Here is a 13,985-nt window from a genome sequence, read left to right on the forward strand (position 1 = left end):
CCTAGCCCTAACTCTATCTTTAACCCCTACTCCAACCCTTATTCTAAACCTAACCATAATCTTAGAAAGCAGTTACTTATCAACAGATAGTGTGTTGATGTGTGACTGTACAATATGTTATTTTACTTTATAATGTTGTTTAAAAAAGTGTTTAATAAAAAATAAAATAAAGTTTTTTTCTTTATGTCAATTGTTTAATGCCCTGGCATGTTGGAATTTGTATCATTTAAATTGAATAATTTGTTTATCATATTTAGCCTATAATTTGCACACTGATTTTAATTGCTGCTATACAGAAATAAAATTAAATATTTACTGAACAAAAATGTCAACACAACATATAAAGTGTTGGCCCCGCATTTCATGAGCTATTATAAAATATCCCAGAAATTGTCCATATGGAAACAGACGCCTCACTGGTCCTCAATTGGCAATTCCCACAACACACCAGTCTCAACGTCAACAGTGAAGAGGCAACTCCGGGATGCTGGCCTACTAGGCAGAGTTCCTCTGTCCAGTGTCTGCGTTCTTTTGTCCATCTTAATGTTTTCTTTTTATTGGCCAGTCTGAAATATGGCTTTTTCTTTGCAACTCTGCCTAGTAGGTCAGCATCCCAGAGTTTCCTCTTCACTGTTGATGTTGAGACTGGTGTTTTGTGCGTACTATTTAATGAAGCTGCCAGTTGAGGACCAGGGAGGCGTCAGTTGTGCACCGGGGCCTCCCATTCCTCTTTCTATTCTAGTTAGAGACAGTTTGCGCTGTTCTGTGAAGGGAGTAGTATTACAGCGCTGTACAAAATCATCAGTTTCTTGGCAATTTCTCGCATGGAATAGCCTTCATTTCTCAGAACAAGAATAGAAGAAAAAAGAAAGTCTTTAAAAATCTGCCGTTTCCAGCTACAATAGTAACAATATCTACCCTGTATTTCTGATCAAATTGATGTTATTTTAATGGACAACAAATGAGCTTTTCCTTCAAAAACAAGGACATTTCTAAGTGACCCCAAACATTTGAACGGTAGTGTAGATTGACACTACCCTCATCAGAAACACTTATCAAATTACTTAGATATGCCATGTGTCATTAATGTGTCAGAATAAAACTGTAAAACATTTTTTTAAAGTCTACATAAAAAAAACATAACATAAATCCAAGGAAGCCCAGACATGCAGTACCAGTCAAAGGTTTGGACACCTAGTCATCCAAGGGTTTTTCTTTATTTTTACTATTTTCTACATTGTATAATAATAGTTAAGACATGAAAAAATATGTTATATTTGAGATATGTTATATTTGAGATTCTTCATGTGTCAGTCCTCTTGAGAGCCAGTTTAATCATAGCCTTGATGGTTTTTGTGACCAGATTGACTGACCTTCATGTCTTAAAAACTTCTTATGGATCAAATCCCATTAATGAGATCGATTTGACAACATCTGGTGAAATGGCAGAGCGACAAATTCAAATTAAATTATTAGAAATATTGAACTTTCATACAATCACAGGTGCAATACACCAAAATAAAGCTTAACTTCTTGTTAATCCAGCCACCGTGTCAGATTTCAAAAAGGCTTTACGGCAAAAGCAAACCATGCGATTATCTGAGGACTGCACCCCATAAAACAAACACATGACAAATCATATTTCAACCCACCAGGCGCGACACAAAAGTCAGAAATAACGATATAATTCATGCCTTACCTTTGAAGATATTCTTCTGTTGGCAGTCCAATATGTCCAATACACATCACAAATGGTCATTTTGTTCAATTAATTATGTCATTAAATTTCCAAAATTTCCATTTATTTGGCGCATTTGATTCAGTAAAATATCGGTTCCAACTCGCCCAACATGACAACAAATTATCTAATAAATGACCTGTAATCTTGGTCCAAACATTTCAAACAACTTTCCTAATCCAACTTTAGGTATTTTAAAATGTAAATAATCTATCAAATTTAAGACGGGATAAACTGTGTTCAATAGTGGATAAAATTAAAGTGGAGCGAGCTTCAGGTCGCGCGCCCCAAACAAGAGTCCACTTGGCTTGACTACCAGAAAGGAAAGGGCTACTTCTTCATTACTCAAAGGAAAAACATCAACCAATGTCTATAGACTGTTGACATCTAGGGGAAGCCATAGGAACAGCAAACATATTTCTGTTAAAATGGGCTTGCCATAGAAATCTAATGGAAAACATATTTCCCTGGATGGATTGTGCTCGGGGTTTCGCCTGCCAAATCAGTTCTGTTATACTCACAGACATTATTCAAACAGTTTTATAAACTTCAGAGTGTGTTCTATCCAAATACTATGCATATTCTAGCTTTTGGGCCTGAGTAGCAGGCAGTTTACTTTGGGCACGCTTTTCTTCGGGATGTGAAAATACTGTCCCAGAGAGGTTAAAGTAATGATGGATTGTCATTTCTCTTTGCTTATTTGAGCTCTTCTTGCCATAATATTGACTTAGTGTTTTACCAAATAGAGCTATCCACCCCTACCTTGTCACAAAACAACTGACTGGCTCAAACGTATTAAGAAGGAAATTAATTAATTGAAATGCATTAAAATGAATTCCAGGTCACTACCCCATAAAGCTGGTTGAGAGAATGCCAAGAATGTGAAAAGCTGCCTCTTAAGGATTGGCCCCTTTTTAAAATGTTCTCCTAAAATGACGTACCCAAATCGAACTGCCTGTTGCTCAGGCCCTGAAGCAAGGATATGCATTTTCTTGGTACCATTTGAAAGGAAACACTTTGAGTTTGTGGAAATGTGAAAGGAGTGTAGGAGAATATAGCACATTAGATCTGGATAAAGATAATACAAAGAAAAAAAAACATTTTTTTTGTATTTTATTTGTCCCATCATCTTTGAAATGCAAGAGAAAGGCCATAATATATTATTCCAACCCAGGTGCAATTTAGATAGTGACCACTAGTTGGCAGCAGTGTACGTGCAAAGTGTTAGTGTGATCCAATGAATCATTGCATTTCTGTTCCAAATTTTGCATCAAGACTGCCCAAATGTGCCTAATTTGTTTATTAATATATTTTCAGGTTGAAAACTGTGCACTCTCCTCAAACAATTGCATGGTATTATTTCACTGTAATAGCTACTGTAAACTGGACAGTGCAGTTAGATTAACAAGAATTTAAGCTTTCCGACAATATCAGATATGTCTATGTCCTGGGAAACGTTTTTGGTACTTATGTAACAGAATAACTTTACATTCGTCCCCTCGCCCATACCCGGGCGCGAACCAGGGACCCTCTGCACACATCGACAACAGTCACCCTTGAAGCATCGTTACCCATCGCTCCACAAAAGCCGGGGCCCTTGCAGAGCAAGGGGAACTACTACTTCAAGGTCTCAGAGCAAGTGACGTAACCGATTGAAACGCTATTTAGCGCGCACCGCTAACTAAGCTAGCCGTTTCACATCCGTTACACTCACCCCCCTTTTGACCTTCCTCCTTTTTTCCGCAGCAACCAGTAATCCGGGTCAACAGCATCAATGTAACAGAATAACTTTACGTCCGTCCCCTCGCCCATACCCGGGTGCGAACCAGGGACCCTCTGCACACATCGACAACAGTCACCCTCGAAGCATCGTTACCCATCTCTCCACAAAAGCCACGGCCCTTGCAGAGCAAGGGGAACTACTACTTCAAGGTCTCAGAGTAAGTGACATAACCGATTGAAACGCTATTTAGCGCGCACCGCTAACTAAGCTAGCCGTTTCACATCCGTTACACTTACAACCTCATGCTAATCGCATTAACCTACATTACCTCAACCATCCAGCAGGGGACACACCAATCCCGAAGAAGATTTATGGCAAATGTTGGCTACTTTGAAGATTTGTTTAACAATTTTTTGGTTACTACATGATTCCATATGTGTTATTTCATAGTTTTGATGTCTTCACTATTCTTCTACAATGTAGAAAATAGTTTTAAAAAATGGAATGGAACCAGTAGGTGTGTCCAAACTTTTGCTGGTACTGTATATAGCCAGCTTCAGACAAATGTTGTCCTTCAGTAACTCTTACAGTGCATTTGGAAAGTATTTGGATCCCTTAACTTTTTCCACATTTTGTTAGGTTACAGCCTTATTCTAAAATGGATTAAATCAATTGTAACACAATACCTTGAAATTATAAAGCAAAAACAGGTTTTCAGAAATGTTATTAAGAAACTAAAATGGAAATATTGGATTTACATAAGTATACCATTTACTCAGTACTTTGTTGAAGCACCTTTGCAGTGATTACAGCCTTGATTCTTCTCGGATATGATGCTACAAGCTTAGCACACCTCTATTTGGGGAGTTTCTCCCATTCTTCTATAAGGTTGGATGGGGAGCGTCACTGCACAACTATTTTCAGGTCTCTCCAGAGATGTTTGATCGGGATCAAGTCCGGGCTCTGGGTTGGCCACTTAACGACATTCAGAGACTTGTCCCGATTCCCATTTGGCGTTGCCTTGGCTGTGTGCTTTGGGTCGTTGTCCTGTTGGAAGGTGAACCTTCAACCCAGTCTGAGTTCCTGCCCACCCTGGAGCAGGGTACGTTGCTCCGTTCATCTTTCCTCAATCCTGACTAGTCTCCCAGTCCTTGCCGCTAAAAACATTCCAACAGCATGATGCTGCCACCGCCAGGCTTCACCATAGGGATGATGCCAGGTTTCTTCCAGACATGACACAGAGCGTTCAGGACAAAGAGTTCAATCTTGGTTTCATCAGAATAGAGAATCTTGTTTTTCATGGTCTGAGTGTCACGGTTTTTGTCGTCTGAAGAAGAGGAAGAGGAATCATCGGACCAAAGCGCAGCGTGGTAAGTGTTCATGCTTTTCATTTTTAACTGAACACTATAACAAAAATAACAAAGAGAATAACCGAAACCAAAACAGTCCTGTAAGGTGCAAAACACTAAACAGAAATTAACTACCCACAAAAACCATGTGGGAAAAAGCTACCTAAGTATGGTTCCCAATCAGAGACAATGATAGACAGCTGTCCCTGATTGAGAACCATACACAGCAAAACAAAGAAATACAAAAACCAAAATAGAGACATAAAAAGCTCTAAGGTCAGGGCATGACACAGAGTCCTTTAGGTACCTTTTGGCAAACTCCAAGCAAGCTGTCATGTGCCTTTTACTGAGGAGTGGCTTCCATCTGGCCACTCTACCATAAAGGCCTGATTGGTGGAGTGCTGCAGAGGTTGTCCCATCTCCACAGAGGAACTCTGGAGCTCTGTCAGAGTGACCATATGGTTCTTGGTCACCTCCCTGATCAAGGTCCTTCTACCACGATTTTCATTTTTGTCCAGGAGACCAGCTCTAGGAAGAATCTCGGTGGTTCCAAACTTCAATGCTACAGACATTTTTTGGTACCCTTCCCCAGATCTGTGCCTCGACACAATCCTGTCTCGGAGCTCTACGAGCAATTCCTTCGACCTCATGGCTTGTTTTTTTTCTCTGACGTGCACTGTCATCTGTAGGACCTTATATAGATAGGTGTGTAGCTTTCCAAATCATGTCCAATTGAATTTACCACATGTGGACTTCAATCAAGTTGTCGAAACATCTCAAGGATGATCATTGGAAACAGGATGCACCTGAGCTAATTTTCAAGTCTCATAACAAATGGTCTGAATACTTGTCAATAAGGTTTCTGTTTTTTTCTGTATGAAAAATGGTTTTCTATTTGTCATCATTGGGTGTTGTGTGTAGATAGATGAGGATTTTAAAAATATATAATCCATTTTAGATTAAGGCTGTAACATAACAAAATGTGAAAAAGGGGAAGGGGTCAGAATACTTTCTGAATCCACTGTATATTCAGCCTGTGGCAACCATACACCATGCTCAACGCTGTACAATATTTATCTATTTGAATCTCTTCATCAAGAAAAAGGATTGCAATTGCAAATGCCAGTGGTGGCAATCCAATTCAAAACAGTTGGCAGTCCTATGTTTAAGCAGTGATTTACCAGTTAAAACCTTAGGGAAAGATTACCTCGTTCACCCCTTCTTTAAAGTGTGCGTGCAACATGCTCAGGATGTAATGACTAAATCCTCTGAAACTATTTCCTTAAGTGTTTCTGTAGAGACATGCAATGGCAAATTAATTGTGGGTTTTACTGTACAGTGCAAAGCAGTTCAGGAAATTAACTTCAATTAATGCTAAGCCTTAGGTCTGTGTGATTTAGACCGTGGAGTATACTGTAAATTAAGTATAACTATAATGAACTCAATTGAATGGCTCAGCAATATATGTTGTATGTTAATTATGTGAATGACTAGACTCAAGAACTGGAATACAATGTGATCCATGATCTTACGGGATGCTTTAATTTAAGTTAATGTGTTCATAAAAAATACAGGTTTTCCATGTGTACATTTGATTATAGTAATCCTATCAATAAGAAGGATGTTTTAGAATGTGTGTGTGTGTGTGTGTGTGTGTGTGTGTGTGTGTGTGTGTGTGTGTGTGTGTGTGTGTGTGTGTGTGTGTGTGTGTGTGTGTGTGTGTGTGTGTGTGTGTGTGTGTGTGTGTGTGTGTGTGTGTGTGTGTGTGTGTGTGTAGGGATGTTTATGTATCCTGGCTGCAGGAGCTTAGTAATGCTTTTCCCTCATCAATACCCAGCATGCTCTGGATGGCCCTCTGTAGATGCTGACATTGCCTGTCCCCTCCCACCACACACACACACACACACACGCGCACACACACACACACGCACACGCACACGCACGCACGCACGCACGCACGCACGCACACACACACACACACACACACACACACACACACACACACACACACACACACACACACTCTCTCTTTTAAATAATTTCCTAGCACCTTAATCACAGCTAAGCCACTAACTGATCCATGACAGATATGAGGAGCAACTTGAGCATGCTAACAGGGTTCTATTCTTTTCATCTATTTATTTATTGTCTCTTGTTTTAGAGATAATATTTTGTCTCTGTTAACAGGCCTCTAGACGCTGGTCGAGTATTAATTCAAATCGAAATACTAAATATTGATTGATACGTTATCAGTGCATAGCAGTTGGTCCTCGGGCTATTGATCCGCCCTGTGATTTATTATCATATTTAAGAAAAATCATTTTGTGTGATTATAAGAGGTAATGGACTTTTAGTGAGGGTTGTAATTCTTGTTTGTATCACGTTTGTTGTGTGGGAGGCGGGAGACGATTTCTCAATCGCAGTCGGAGATCACCGATATCCTTGGAGCTGCTCTCCCTTGCGTAAGAGAAAGATCCTGGCCTCTGTCATTGGGAATAATGGGTATTGGGATTACCTCTTTAATCACAACAAAGATTAACAGATGGTATGAGAGCAGTTATTAGCAAACATCTTGCACTCATCAAATCAATAAGTTGATTTGTAATCAGGTTGTTGGTGGGTGTAGGTGGAAAGGGGAGCCGGGGACTGTTCCCAGTGAAAGATCCTGGCAATCAGAGGCTTCTGTGTAGCAATTACCTCTCAGCAAAATAGGTGCTCTTCCTCTTCAATCTGGCAGGCCTCCAAAACACAAGGCAGACAGATAGGAACATGGAACATTAACACACTGACACATACACTGCATGAGTAACCCTGTTTCTGAAACACCCTCGGATGCGATTGATACATTTCCATGTCAGTGTTCTAACTTGTCAGAATATCTCATGACGTTGTGAAGTGTCCCTGTGAAATACGAGACCGGTGTCTCTATGTTCTTAGAAAACAAAATGGCAAACGCTGCACGCTTCCGTGAGGAATTAACGTTACTATAGATTCGAAAGACGAGGATTCCACAGCCAAGTGTAAGGAGAGAGAGAGAGAGAGAGAGAGAGAGAGAGAGAGAGAGAGAGAGAGAGAGAGAGAGAGAGAGAGAGAGAGAGAGAGAGAGAGACAGAGAGAGAGACAGAGAGAGAGAGAGAGAGAGAGAGAGAGAGAGAGAGAGAGAGAGAGAGAGAGAGAGAGACAGACAGAGAGGGACAGACAGCGAGAGACAGACAGAGAGAGACAGAGGGATAGCAGACTGGGGACCTGGCAAACCCAGACATGAATTCAACAAGTCAAGGACTACTTACACAAAGCTGTTTCCAGCTGTAGCCTCAGTGACCTGGGGTTTAGCGGCATCATTTTAATAAGCCTTTTGATTCATATACACCACGTTGTTCTAATTGACGCTGTCTCTTTATCATGGTAATGCTCTACTCTGCCTTTTCACATGCAGAACCCACAGTGCTGTCTGCAGCTCTTTTTAGTTGTGTTTTTGTTATTGCATGCTGCACATATGAATGTCAGACACACAACTGTCCATATTAGAGGGGGGGAAGCACTTTTTTGAAAAGAGACAGTTTTGTTCTCTCTGTGAGAGTTCTGAATCCAGCTTGGTTTCTTTTTTTGTATTATATTATATTATACTTGATAATTATGCTGGCTCATGCTTGTACTGACTACAACTTTTCCACTTTTCTCTGTTGGATCTGACTCAGGGAGAGGTAGATGCAAATCAGTAAAAATGAGAAATTGAAGAAACACATTCTGTTAAACTTGGGGCGGCAGGTAGCCTAGTGGTTAGAGTGTTGAGCCAAAAACCAAAATGTCGCTGGATCAAATTCCTGAGCTGACAAGGTAAAAAATATGTTGTTCTATCCCTGAACAAGGCAGTTAACCCACTGTTCCCTGGTAGGCTGTCAATGTAAATAAGAATTTGTTCTTAACTGACATGCCTAGTTAAATAAAGGTTACATTAAAAAAATGATGTAAAAAAATGAACAACCAATTTTCTCCATCTAAGATCATTGCAGTGTTCAATGATTTATGTGGATTAGTCCCATGGCCTTTAGCATTTCACTTTGGTGAGCAACACCCTTTTTTCTCTCTATTCACTGGCTTCCGGACGACTTCCAGACAACACATTTGTTCACATTGAGGAGTATCAGCTTAAGTGACTTTTTGCTTCTGCTTTTAGGGCACCCAAGGGCTGCCGAGCTTTCGAGCATTTCAATAGACCCTACTTGTTCGCATTGAAACCCACCTCCGTGGTAGAGACCAAGGGAGTTCAATTAAACATGGCTGATGCCGGATAAGGTAATGTGGATTGAAAGGAAACAGTCATTGGAGGAGAGCTCGCAGAAACACACATTTTCCACCTTAGCGGATTGGTGCATTCATTACAACAAGAACTAACTACTCATGCGTGAAGAATCTATGTGGGCAATCGCTCTCCTTCATTCTCTCTTTCGCACTCTTTCTCAGACACCACGCGTGCACGCACGCAAGCGTGTGCACACATACACGTAGTTAGCCCATACCCTCTACAAACAATGCCTTAATGTTGTGATATTCATTTCTAATAAAACACACGGTTAGTTAAGTCACCTGAGCACTATCAGTCCTCCCCGACACTGTCAGATATGCACTTACCAAGGCCAAGGGTGCCAAAACAATGACAGTCCGGGGTAACTGATGCTGTTTAAAAATTCAAAGGCCTCTATTGAACAGACAATGTGGCACACATACCACTGGTCTGCCTCCTGTCCAACACAGACAGTCTCTCGATCTTCGACCACTTTAAGTGCATGTCTTATGCTAACATGCCTCCCTCGCTCTTGACGCCTCCGATTTAAATTAGGTACGTTTAGCATCACATACTGTATGTGAACTTTACGTTACAATTATGAACAGGGAATTGTCATTATGCGGAATGTTGGTATATAAAGCATCAACTGTCATTTTCCGCAAGTCCCTCTTCGCTAGTTCACATCTCTTAATATCGATTAAACACACAAATGTGAAATGATTTATAATGTCCGTGCCGATTTTTTTTTCTGAAACACACACATATTATAGACTGAAACGCGCAAAACTATTTTAGATGCATGTGCACGCACAAAAGCACGCGCAGGAAGACACACACAGATGAAGATGCAGGGAGACACACATAAGCACACACGCACACCGGGTGTCACTTGTCGAGTGGTTAATATCTTTCCAAGGTCAGGCCTGGCAAGGAATTCCAATGCGATTAAGTGTCATCATTGAGGCTTTAGCCCTTTTCTGCTCATTGTTCTTGGAAATGGCATTAAAGCCACAGCTGACCAGACCAAGGCCTCAAAGTAATTGCTGAACAATCTCTCCTCCACACCGGCTACGTTCCTTCAACGCTGGATATATCTAACGGCCACCTCTACCACACACATATACTCCATACACACGTACGCACGCACACACGCACAGATGTGTACACACACATGCAAGCACCCACTTGCACGCACGCACGCACACACACACACACACACGCACGCACACACACAAAAACTCATGATAATGCATTGAGAATCGCTGAAAAATAGTTATTAAATTCAGTTATGCACTAGTGTCTTTTCCCTGCATGAGAATCTGACTGGTTAAGTTAAGGGCTAAGGTTTGGGATAGGGTTGAAACAGAAACGACTTGACTGTTAAGTTTAAGCATGACTTCTGAATGGTTAAAGGAAGGCAGGCATGCAAAGGTCTCCACAACAACAACAAAAAACACAACACTACATAATAATGCTAATTTAGGCTTCATTAAATAGGTCTCAACAACATTTTTGTCTTTGACTACATTTTAGGTGTACTTTCTGCTTTTTGGTGAAGATTTTCTGGCCATAGAATGCAAGGATTACATCGTTTGAGGGCAAACAAATCAAAGAATAATGGCTTACTGCAAGGAGCACAAGCTAGAGACAAGGCTTTTATGAGTCATTTTATGGATGAGAAATGATACTGATATGATGTGAGAAGACACTTGTGTATCTGGGAAATAAACATGTACGTCAATAATAATGACTCATCTGCAAATAATGAGATATGATCAAGCTAGTTCGATAGCTATAGCTAGACAGTGTATTTTAATTGATAAGACTTGTTGTATGACACAACACATGTACACTGAACTAAAATATAAACGCTACATGTAAAGTGTTGGTCGCATGTTTCATGAGTTGAAATAAATGGTCCCAGAAATGTTCCATATGCACAAAAAGTTTGTTTCTCTCAAGTTTTGTGCACAGATTTCTTTACATCCCTGTTTGTGAGCATGTCTCCTTTGCCAAGGTAATCCATCCACCTGACAGGGAAGCATATCAAGAAGCTGATTAAACAGCATGATCACTACACAGGTGCACCTTGTGGCGGGGACAATAAAAGGCCATTCTAAAATGTGCAGTTTTGTCACACAACACAATGCCACAGATGTCTCAAGTTTTGAGGGAGCACGCAATTGTCATGCTGACTGCAGGAATGTCAACCAGAGCTGTTGCCAGGTCATTGAATGTTCATTTCTCTTACATAAGCTGCCTCCATCATTGTTTCAGAGAATTTGGCAGTACGTCCAAATGGCCTCACAACCACAGACCACGTGTAATCACGTCAGCCCAGGACCTCCACATCTAGTTTTTTTCACCTGCAGGATCTTCTGAGACCAGCCACCCAGGCAGCTGATGAAACTGTGGGTTTGCACAACAGAATAATTATTGCACAAACTGTCAAAAACCGTCATAGGGAACTCATCGTCCTCATCAGGGTCTTGACCTGACTGCAGATCGGCATTGTAACCGACTTCAGTTGGCAAATGCTCACCTTCGATGATCACTTGCACATTGGAGAAATGTGATCTTCACAGATGAATTCCAGTTTCAACTTGACCGGACAAATGGCAGACAGTGTGTATAATGTTGTGTGGGCGAGCGGTTGCTGTTGTCAACGTTGTGAAGAGAGTTCCCATGATGGCGGTGGGGTTATGGTTTGGGCAGGCATAAGCTACGGACAATGAACAGAATTGCATTTTATCGATAGCAATTTGAATGCATGGAGATACCGCGACGAGATCCTGAGGCCCATTGTCGTGCTATTCATCCACCGCCATCACCTCATGTTTCTGCATGATAATGCACGGCCCCATATCGCATTGATATGTACACAATTCCTGGAAGCTGAAAATATCCCAGTTCTTCCTTGCCCTGCATTCCCACCAGACATGTCACCCATAGAGCATGTTTGGGATGCTCTGGATCGACGTGTACGACAGCGTGTTCCAGTTCCCGCAAATATCCAGCAACTTCGCACAGCCATTGAAGAGGAGTGGGACAACATTACACAAGCCACAATCAACAACCTGATCAACTCTATGTGAAGGAGATGTGTCGCACTGCATGAGGCAAATGGTGCTCACACCACATACTGACAGTTTTTTTATCCACTCCCCTACCTTTCTTTTTAGGTATCTGTGACTAACAGATGTATATCTGTATTAACAGTCATGTGAAATCCATAGATTCGGGCCTACTGAATTTATTTAAATTGACTGATTTACATATTTGAACTGTAACTCAATAAAATCCTTGAAATTGTTGCATGTTGTCTTCATATTTTGTTCAGTGTACAATGAATGTTAGCTAGCTAGCCAGAAATATTGTTTCCCACTAAGTAAACCATCTAGCCATTGGTGCTGCAGCCAGCAAGCTAACTAGCTAACCAATATATGGCTAACTACATGGAAATAATTCAGCAGATTTGACCATATATTGCTAGCTAGTCCCTTTCTGACAATTGTACTGTGGACCCAAGATTATCTAGCTGGATAGCTAGCTAATAAACATTAGCTATCCCAACTGTGGCTTAGCTAGTCAAGAACATCAATGATCTTGATCTTCCCTGATGAATTTGCACAAACCCGACCGACAAGAATGTCACAGTGCAGCACTAGTGAAAATTGAAAACTATTTTGATATCCTGGCACCGGATTAATTCCTGACTGGAATAGCTGGTCCAATGTGAAATAGAGTTCCAATTTTGTTTATCAACAGTACAATATCGAGCAGGTGAGCAGATTGTGCACTAAAATCCAATAACTTTGAACAATTATTTTCAAGCATTCCTGTCACGCCCTGAACATAGAGAGCCTTTTTATGTCTCTATTTTGGTTTGGTCAGGGTGTGATTTGGGTGGGCATTCTATGTTCTATTTTCTATATTTTTGTATTTCTTTGTTTTTGGCCAGGTATGGTTTTCAATCAGGGACAGCTGTCTATCATTGTCTCTGATTGGTAATCATACTTAGGCAGCCTTCTTTCCCTGTTGTTTTGTGGGTAGTTGACTTTGTTACAGGCATTATAGTCGAAGTTAAGCTTCACGGTTGTGTCCTTGTTTTATTGGCTACATTTCTATAAATTAAAGGAATATGTACGCTCGTTATGAGCTGCACTTTGGTCCACTTATTCCTTCCAGGAAGACGGCCGCGACAATTCCAAAAGAGCATGTTGACAGGTAGCCGTCCCTCTTTGTGTGTTATATCAAGGATACAACATCTACCTTGACAATTAAATTACTGCAGATCATTTTTATGATGTATTTAGCTGTTGTATGTAGAAAGGTTTGGTAAAACAGGGAAACCTTTGCCTGTGACCTGTAAGTTAAGTGCTTTGGTTTGGAATAGGTTTTACAACAAGAAAACTAAAAACGAGTGTCTAGCAATGTATACTCGTGGCTTGCTAGAGTGATTTTATATATTTTTTGCCCCTAATGGCCATTATTCACGTAATCTCCCGATGGGGACCTGGATGAACTGTGTGTGTGTGTGTGTGTGTGTGTGTGTGTGTGTGTGTGTGTGTGTGTGTGTGTGTGTGTGTGTGTGTGTGTGTGTGTGTGTGTGTGTGTGTGTGTGTGTGTGTGTGTGTGTGTGTGTGTGTGTGTGTGTGTGTGTGTGTGTGTGTGTGTGTGTGTGTGTGTGTGTGTGTGTGTGTGTGTGTGTGTGTCCATGAGCACACATACACACACACGTGCACACATGTGTTGATACAGTTATCTCCTCACATCACGAGCACAGATAGCTGCCCCAACACACGCTCTCACATACACAAACTGCTTTATCTTCAAAGAGATGTTCCTGATTTCATGCCTGCGAAACTCACAGCATTATTTCATATT

The sequence above is a fragment of the Oncorhynchus gorbuscha genome, linkage group LG19 (assembly GCF_021184085.1).
Source record: "Oncorhynchus gorbuscha isolate QuinsamMale2020 ecotype Even-year linkage group LG19, OgorEven_v1.0, whole genome shotgun sequence".
Classification (NCBI taxonomy): Eukaryota; Metazoa; Chordata; class Actinopteri; order Salmoniformes; family Salmonidae; genus Oncorhynchus; species Oncorhynchus gorbuscha.